Source organism: Perca fluviatilis, chromosome 21, assembly GCF_010015445.1.
Source record: "Perca fluviatilis chromosome 21, GENO_Pfluv_1.0, whole genome shotgun sequence".
Classification (NCBI taxonomy): Eukaryota; Metazoa; Chordata; class Actinopteri; order Perciformes; family Percidae; genus Perca; species Perca fluviatilis.
In genome coordinates this window covers 18,517,326-18,524,583 of record NC_053132.1, presented here as the reverse complement: position 1 = coordinate 18,524,583, position 7,258 = coordinate 18,517,326, and positions in this window count along the sequence as shown.

The following is a 7,258-nucleotide window of genomic DNA, read 5'->3' as shown; positions in this document are numbered from 1 at the left end:
AGTATCTTATTAATCTTGAAGTGACAATTGTCTGCTAATTATACAATATCCACAAGACTCAAAGCCTTTGCTAAAGTTAGATCTTTTATTAGACAGTAAAGTTATTCAAAATTAGACAAAGTGTTATTAGACAGCAGTTATGTCAATGAGCCTGCACACACATAAGTCTATATAGTAAATGAACAAATGGATATAGTTATTACAATGAGCTATCAAATGTGGATTTTAAGAATGATTATAGGTCTACCTAGCTCGCTTAATTAATGTTTTTTACTTCCGGTCATTGTCTTACGCACTGATGCAGCTGCATCATACTAGAAAAACAAATCCATATCTCTCTCCTTTAGTTTTTGAGTGTCCTTTTTGTGTTGGGGTGCTACTTAGCTGCAGCACACTCTCTGACCATAGTGTCCTAACACTGCAGGATTATTCACTGTGTTGCATCAGAGCTTCACAAGGCAACAACAGTTAGAGGACAGGAAGATCCCAAGTAGTGATGCTTCATGCTCTCATTTTGGAGGACTTATTTTATTTTTGGCTCATTCGCCACACATAAGAACTCAAGTGGCTGTGCCAAAAGCACTGCACAGTAACCTCAATGGCCTGGCCATTAATGAATGACGAATAGAGCTTGCTCTACCATGAAGTGCGTGTCATTGTGGTAAATTACTATTATCAATTGTGTTGACTTGGTACATGTAAGGAATCAGACCTGAAACGTATGATTTTCAACATATTTAAGTCATTTTCTGTTTTGTTAACACAATAGTGATTCAGCCTACAGTTAATTTTTTAAAGCATTGTTTTGTAATACCCAGTCAGTTTGCATAAGCGGTGATCGTTATACCTGGATACCATATCGATATACCAGTTTGTTTGTCAAGTGATATCTGGGAATTGTAGTGCAAAAACACTAGAGTAAAACTGGTGCTTGAAGCCCACATAATCAACAATTTCTCATTCAATTTCATATCATATAAATATGCTATGAATCCACTGCATATATTTTGCAAACAGTTTCATAACAATTTCACTTTCCACGCTGATGCTGAAACATGTCCAACAACAGCTATCTTAGCAGCCAGGAAACTGAGCGTTTAATCTTCCAGCAACTGGAAACGATCCCCTAATTACTGTAATTGGCTGGTGAGGAGGCGGGTGTGGTGGCATGGATGTGGATGAGCCACGGTGGCACTCTGATCACCAGCCTCTGACTGTCCTCTGAGCACCATCGCTTCGGCTGCTTTATCAACTCTGACCACTCTATCCTCCTGGATTGTGTTCACCAATTTGCTCTTCACCTGCACCTGCCGCCACGCCAAATCGATGATTGATTTTGTCGATGCACATTGGGATTTGGAAGGGAACAGGCTAAAATCCAACCCATTAATTAACCACTTAATCAGTATGAAATAATGTCACAGCTGTCTTCCCTTGCAGTCTTATGGTGCTGTTGGTATTTATACAGATCAATACAAGAAGGGTCTCTATTTATATCACGTCTGTTTCCATTATTAACTAGTCCAGTTGTCTAATAATTGTTTCCTGAACTGACACAATCGGTCACGTCCATTTTGCCCCAGATATTTTGATATTTAGATGCACTGAGTACCAACACTTTTCAACTGGGATGAGAAAACAGAACAGGAGGAGATCAAATTGAAGGAATAAGGCAATACTCTAAGCTAGAAGTGTCTTTATACACAACATTGCTTCAGTCAAAACTTCTTTTGAACGTGGCCAGGTTGGATCAGTGGGTAGAGCAGGCGCACATATACTTTGAGGCTTATGCCTCAACGCAGAGGTCCAGGGTTCCAGTCTGACCTGTGACGATTTCCTGCATGTCTTCCCCCTTTCTCACCTAGCTGTCCTATCGATTAAAGGTGGAAAAGCCCCAAAAAATAATCTTAAAAAAAAACGTTCTTTTGAACCAAAGAGATTTTATTAACCAAGACAGTTTGGGAAGTAACTGAGGTGGGAAGAGTGTGAAGTAGAGCCAACAGTATGGTGCTGTCAGTCGGGCTTAGTGTCAGGGCCTGTACCAACGGTGCTGAACTGGTGTCACAGGGAGTCTCCAAGGCAGTGCACCAGCAGAGCGCTGACACTCAAAGGACATGCAACCTTTTACCAACAGTCACCCTGGACTGCTCTCTCTGCTGGACCTCTCAGGAGTACTCATTTACATCTTATTAACAATCTTGTTTATACATCAGTGTACTGTGTACAAAGCAGTCAAGTGCAGTATCATCGCAGTTGTTTTAACATTAGCAAGGCCGTTGTGACATTAAGCCCTTTCGATACTCTCTTTGATACTTTTTTTTGTGCAAAATTCAACAACGATGGCGAAGGAAATCCATCACAGAACTGTTAACGAAACCAAACTATCTTTAGACAGAGTCCTCACGAGACCATGATGCAATGCCAAAAAGACATTTTATGTTCAGTACTCTCAGCTTTTCTCAACTGAAAAATGTCTCACTCCAGTACATGTAATTGCTCTCTCCACCTGCTTTACACATGTGAGCCTCAGCTGAATGCAGAGAGTTCACACCCAGTCACTGGAGGTTTCTGAGAGACACTGGGAAATGTAGGAACACAGTAATTCAAGATGAAGTAGACAAGGTTGAGGAGAATAGTTCACATCAGTGATATAAATTAAAAGGCAAACATAAGAAGACACCGTGGCATTTTGGTTACATTAATGCATTGCTTGACAGCTGCTCATGCTCGTCATTCTGAGGGACTTACCTTTATGGCCGAAATTTGTTTGGATTAAATAGTGTCTGGGATGGCAATGTCTGTCGGTCAGACTGAAATATCTCAACAACTATATAATGGATCACCATGGAATTTGGTACAATTGTTCAGGGGGCCCAGAGGATGAATCCTAACGACTATTTCATCCCAGTTTGATAACGCACAAAAAATACATTACTACTGATATCTGAATTTATTTTAAACCATGTGTTTTATCTGGCACCGGTCTATCTGAGGATTCAAAAAAGAACTGTCAAGCAGTAACGCTATCTGCTCTCATAATAATCAGAGGCCCAATTTGTGTGGTTCATTTGTCTGTCTAAGTCCTCGGTATTCCTCCCGGCCTTTTCTACAGGGAACATCTAATCAGCTCCTGTGTAATTGGAGCTGTGTTAAGATGATCTGCAGGAGTAGGACGTCTGCTCTAGTCACACACACACACACACACACACACACACACACACACACACACACACACACACACACACACACATTGTGAACTGTAGCGCTCTGGCAAGAGCAATTATTTCTTCAACATTGGTACCTTTGGTTACAATGGAAAACGGCATGTCCACAGGGAGTTGTGAACTCTAATAAGACGCTGTACATGCTCACACTTTTTTACCTTATAACCTTTAAAAGAATGCATAATTATATAGACTTTGTGGTCTGTCTGATGGGTTTATCGGTGGCCACAGAGGAGGTTTGTGTTCTGTCCTGTCAACTTGACTGGATTTGGGAAGTGGAGAAGATTTATAATGTACTATTTCTGACAAACTGATGCAAACTGTTAAAAATGTTATATATGTTTTTGCCTATAGCATAAATATGATTTTTGTTTTTGTACTGTATTTATTAAGTGGAGGTTTCATGCAGCTTATTTGTAGAGGACAAAAAAGCAAAATCCTTTTCCAATGTCTTGGTGATATAAACTGGAAACCAGTCAACCGCTGGTTGAATGGAGTCTTTGAGGAGCTTTTGGATTCGTTTAGCACTATCACCAAGCTCTGCGTCTGTTGGGCAGTCAACCAATTTCCCTTTACTGTGTCAGACAGGTGTCATTTCTTACCAGTTTCCTTCCTTTTTTAAAACATTTAAAATTGCACGTCACTTTGTGTTTGTTCTTGTATTCTCCCTGAGGAATGATAAAGTGCTCTGTGCTTTTATAGACCTCAGCACTGCTGAGCGTGCGGCTGTCCAGAAATGTAACTACTGCACTGTCAAAGAAGTGAGCGTCTCAAAGTACAAGACTTTCAGTATTTTGCAGGGTCAGTATGGAGTGCCTTCTTCTCCAGCCACCCTGGCATTAAATCAAAGCTTTCAGACTACATCTCTGCATCACAGCTATGCTCCATTTTAGTGTCAACAAGGTTGACTCAAGTGTTATAACTAACCAGGAAGGATTCATTTGAGCCTATTTGTCCTGATAGTTTTCAATTTATTGCCGAAACAGGGGATTATAGCTATAACAGCAGTGGTGGAATAGAGTAAGCACAGGTAAACATTCCCAGTTCTTTCTTGTTCTGTTTTTGATTGCAAAACATTGCCCACATTTGCCATCTGCTTCCTTGACGCCTGTTTTCTTTTTATGGATGCTGATTACCTCAGCCAATGGCTATATGCTGATTCAAGCAGACATCTCATCAAATTGCATATAAAGTTGGGTACAGTCGCTATAACACTGATAATGTGTTTCTGTCTGCCAGTTATAAAAAGGGCATTTCAGTTCAATTTCAGTTAAAGTTCTGAAGTCTGATCTAAAAGATCTGCATAGAACTGAGGAAAAACTGAGATGTGCAGTGGCTGCTACAGCTACTTTGTACTTCATATATTAAAATACTACTCTCATGTTGTAGTAATGGATTAAAATTCCCACTTATGTCATACCATCAACATTTTTTTCTGCTGAACGAGACAAAACTCCATCAATGCTGTGTATGGATCTGTGAATAGGCTCACAGCTGCTGAACAGGATTAGTCCTCTACTCCAGCTCTTGTCCATTTCTTTCCAATCGAGCAATCTAATCTTATTACTTCGCTAATTAACTGCAGCCGCTGGTATTTGTAGTATTTAGGTCAGCCTGGCATCCCCATGACCTGTGTGGACTGGCTGGATGTCTGTGGTTATACACTAACTCTAAGTAATAATCTGTGACATTTAGATGTAAGTGCTTTGCTCCTGTCGGTTAATGACTGATACATCTCACTAGTGATTCAACCTACAAGTATTATCAGTCCATAAAAGCATTTACAAAAACAAAATCCTTTGGTACACAGGAAGTGATTTGTTTGGCCACACTGGTTGACAAGTGATCTTTGGGGGGATGGTGTGAAAAACCCCGACAGGTATTAGCAACAAAGACGTTTCCAAAATTAAGATTAAACACGACACATTGATTAAGATGTTGATTGTTAGCAATTGGAAATTAAAGATTTTTTTTAGGAATTAATTTGCTATAAGCAATGTTTTTACTGCCATTTAAAGGAAGCAGTGACCTTCAGGAGGACATGTCTTTTCAGACAGCTCAAAGGCAGTCTTTAGAGTGATGTGAAGCGACAGGAAGGATCAGACAGGCAAACACTCAGTCCAAAAACTTTCAACTGACAAACTGTACCAGTCTATTAAAGTCATAATAACGTGAAAGAAATCACGACTTTATCTTTTGTCTACTAACAAACCAATTTTTTCAGCAATAAGTGCTTGTGTAGTTGTGGCTGTTCACTATGAAAGAAGATTTTTATAATGTGGTCCAGGTTGCATCCTGATGGTTGGAATAAATTAGTTTTGAAGATTGCAGATTTTTTGACAGTTACAGATACTGTTTAATTGAATCAAGTATTTATGAGATTTCATTTTTTACCTTTATTTTTAAGCATAACCCATTTCATTAGTGGTTTATTCCTCAAAAGCTGAAAAACGTTCTTCTTAATAACACGTGGCTTAAATACATAGTGCTTTTTAACTTTCAATATTAATGCATCTATTTGCATCTAATGCATCTAAGCCCTATTTTTGTTGCACGTGTGTGTAGATACTATACTGTAGGCACTGTTGTCACACTGCAAGAAACATGATCAATAGGTCACTGGGATGTTTTTTCCTGCTCATTAGAGCTCCATTACCTCATTTTTTTAAAACTGTATGACCTAAACAATTTGTTATTGTTATATAAAAAAAAATAGCCGATTTAAAAGAATCAAAAATATATAATTTGGCTGTTCAGAACTTTAATCTACAAAATACAACATGGATACAATGAAAAGGAATCTGATTCTGATTGAAATAGCGAGCTGTGAATTGTATTAGTCTTCCTACTCATGGTGACTGTTTTCTCAACCACGCTCTCTTTGTCTGCTCTCTCAGTGCTGTGCAATCACACTCCAAATGAATCATCTGCCACTCTGAGTGCATTGTTTCTGACCAGGTCACCTGCTCCACCGGCACCGGTTCTGTACCAACCTAAACCCTCAGCTGAACCTCATCTCTACCACCGTCATTCTCTGAGTTTGCACTCTTTGCACCGCTCTCTGTTTAAAAAAATGGATCACTCCACAGGCGAAGAACAACAAACAAGACTCCCATTTCTATCAGAGCAGACACACACACACACAGCAATGACAGCGTGAAAGGCTTTCGTAAATGTGACACCCATAAAGAAAAAGCTAACAAAGACAGATAAGCAATGGAAGTGGGTTTGCTTCTGTTGAGGAGAATGACTAATGAATATGTAATGCTTCTTCCACTTTTAGATCCAGTGAAAATTAGAGATGTTCCGATGTCATTTTTTACTTCCCTATACTGATTCTAATATCTGAACTTGCGTATTGGCCGATACCGAGAACCAAGCCGATACCAGTGCGTATATATACTGTATATACAGTATATATATATATATATATATATATATATATATATATATCTTTTTAACAGCTGTATAAACCGCCTCTGGTTACGCTCTCCGCTAGCAGACCAAAACTGGAATTCAATTTCCGGTTTGATCTGCTAGCCGCATGGATAGGGGAAAGTGTTGTGACGTTTTTATCCTGGTAAACCTTTTACTTTTTCTGGGGCTAAATAATTTGCTGTAGGATCGGTGCATAGACTCGCGTACTCGATACCAATACCAGCATTTTAGTCAGTATCGTAACAACTCTGTTGACCAGGTAATGAAAAGTATTTAAGTCATCACTGATATGCCTACATTTCTTCCCATTCCCCTAAAATTATGTTAAGTTTTGAGCCACAAATGAATTGTCTTTTTCATTTGGCACCACCCAACCAACTAAAGTCTCGGATTTTAGTCTGCAGAAATGCTAATGATACAAATAAGTCCACAGGTAACATAAAAAAACATACAAACATAAAAACATGCATCTATATGTTCACCCAACAACGTCTGACACACCTTTAGTCACACACACACACACACACACACACACACACAAATGATTTACCAACAGCGTTGTAGTTATTCTAAAATTAGATTAGCACATCATTATC